At 46.5% G+C, this 2,346-nt stretch overlaps 1 protein-coding gene across 5 annotated transcripts in view; it reads right to left on the reverse strand.

Moving 5' to 3' along the window:
• CDK5RAP2 (CDK5 regulatory subunit associated protein 2) overlaps positions 1 to 459 on the reverse strand; it is a 209,163-nt gene extending 208,704 nt beyond the window's left edge. For all 5 annotated transcript variants that reach the window (XR_006680712.1, XM_045296558.1, XM_045296557.1 and 2 more), the window contains exon 1: positions 396 to 459. The gene's annotated coding sequence lies outside the window, so the exon portion shown is untranslated. The remainder of the gene's footprint in view (positions 1 to 395) is intronic.
• Positions 460 to 2,346: the final 1,887 nt, after the last annotated feature.

Consider the following 2,346-nt stretch of genomic DNA (forward strand, 5'->3'; position numbering starts at 1 on the left):
GAACATGGCAAGTGCCCTGGACAGCCTCCGCACACTGACGTAGATAGCAGACCCCTGGGGCCCCAGCAGTGGGGCCAACAAAACTCCGTGTCTGGCCCCGTGACTATGCAACGTCCACCTCTACAGTCCTTCAGTTCGGTAGACAATAAGTGAATCTCTATGAACCCGGTAGCAAGAAATTAAACTCATGAAGTCTTTGTGTATAGAGGAAACCAATTCCTCCTCGAGTGCAGGCTTTATGAAAAGAGGTAGAGAAGAAAGCAGTACTTACACAACCTACTGAGCACCTACTCTGTGCTCGGCCGAGCTCCAGCCCCAGGCCTCCAAGACACTCGGGGTCTAGTGTCTACTTCCCTTGTTCTGACCCAAGACCATGCCCAGTTCTGTGTACTCACCACCATTTCCCAAAGCAGCACCGGGGGGGACGCCATCCAGGTCCTCTGGTAAATTGGGAACGAGGCCACTAGGAGAGAACATGTGCAGTAAGAGATGAGCTCGTGTTGGAACAGACGCTGTTCAAACTGCCTGAGCCTCCCATGGCAAGCACGGGGCCACTGGCAACGAGGGGCTCACACCTGAACTCACCTGGGAGACGCGCAATGCAGACAAACTCAGGCTTTGGGGTGGTTTTAGCTTTGGGGCTGGGTTCCAACTGGACCACTCCATAGCTGAGAAACCTTCAGAAGGATCATTTATCAAGCCCTACCTACACCAGGTGTTCCGTGTGCTAAATATGGGCTAGCTATACAAGAGCAGAGCCAGACACAAGTTCTTTTTTCTTTTTTTTAAATAAATCATTCTATTTGAGTCCTTGGCATCAGCTCCTCTTTTTTCCTCCCTCTCCCACCCTCATGACCCCTTGATAAATTATAAATTATTATTTTCATATCTTACACCATACACTGTCTCCCTTAACCCACTTTTCTATTGTCTATACTCCTGGCAGGGAGGTATTACACATTGATCATTGCAATCGGTTCCCCCTTTCTCCCACCTTCCTCCTATCTTCATGGTGTCACTACTCCCATTATTGTTCCCGAGGGGTTTATCTGTCCTGGATTCTCTAGCCGATTTGTAAGGTAGAACTGGGATCTTGATAGTGAGGGGAGGGGGGCGGGGGGAATACTAAAAACTAGAGGAATGTTGAGTGTCTCCTTGGTGCTACACTACACCCTGGCTCCTTCCTTGTGACCCTTCTGTGAAGAGATGTCCAATTGTCTAGATGGACTTTGGGTCTCCACTCTGACCCCCTTGTTTGCATTGATATGATTATTTGTTCTGGCTCTTTGGATACCTGATCCCATAAATACCTCATGATCACACAGGCTGGTGTGCTTCTTCTTTGTGGGCTTTGTTGCTTCCCTGCTATATGGTCACTTGTTTAACTTCAAGCCTGTAAGACCCCATATGCTACATCTTCTAATAGTCAGGCACCATCAGTTTTCTTCTCCACATTTGCTTACGTACCCATTTTTACTTCAGCGATTATTTCAGGAAAGTGAGCATCACAGAATGCTAGGTTATTTAAACAAAGTGTTCCTGTGTTGAGTGAGGACTTGAATAGGGGCCCAAGATCCATCTGCTGCCTTGATACTTAACATATAAATATATGTACATAGACCTATATCCCTATGGTTATATATTAATACATCTACATGTATACATGCCTATATTTACACCTCTATACATGTATTTTGCCTCCTAGTTCTTTCCTCTATGTTTCTGACCCTCACTTTCTTACATGAGGATACCACTCTCTACCCGTAAAGCTTGGAGTCCCTGAGTGACACTTGACTCCTAGCTAAAAAGTTAGTCGTTCCAGGCCCCGCAAAGGCACCTGGGAAGACAGGCCTGGAAATCTCCTTCTGAGGGGTCCTGAAAACCCTAATCTGCACACACCTGGTCCCCATGAGTGGGAATAGACTGAATGGCAACTCACAACAGGAAAGATCAAATGAGTTTTTGTATACAAACATCTGGCACATAGGGCACACTTAGTAAATAGTACCTCTTAGTGTTGAGCCATTACTATTACCATACTGTGCTTATCACAACCAATGGTTAGGCTTCTGGGAATCGGGTACCAATTCAGGCATTTTAAGAAAGCCAGAGATGAGCAGAGCATTCACTGATGCATCAAGCTGTGCTGGCTGATTCTACAAATAGGTGCAGTGACGGTCTGGAGACAGTGACAGAGAGCTAAACCAGAACGGATACAAAAGATACTCCTTTGGAAGAAGCACACCAGCCTATGCAACCACGAGGTGTCGAAGGGATCAAGTACAAGGCATCATCAGAACAAGAAATCTTACCATAGTGAATGATGGGGGGAGTGCAGAGTGGAGA

This window comes from Echinops telfairi, unplaced genomic scaffold (assembly GCF_000313985.2).
Source record: "Echinops telfairi isolate 266 unplaced genomic scaffold, ASM31398v2 ScPeMD7_7410;HRSCAF=8448, whole genome shotgun sequence".
Classification (NCBI taxonomy): domain Eukaryota; kingdom Metazoa; phylum Chordata; class Mammalia; order Afrosoricida; family Tenrecidae; genus Echinops; species Echinops telfairi.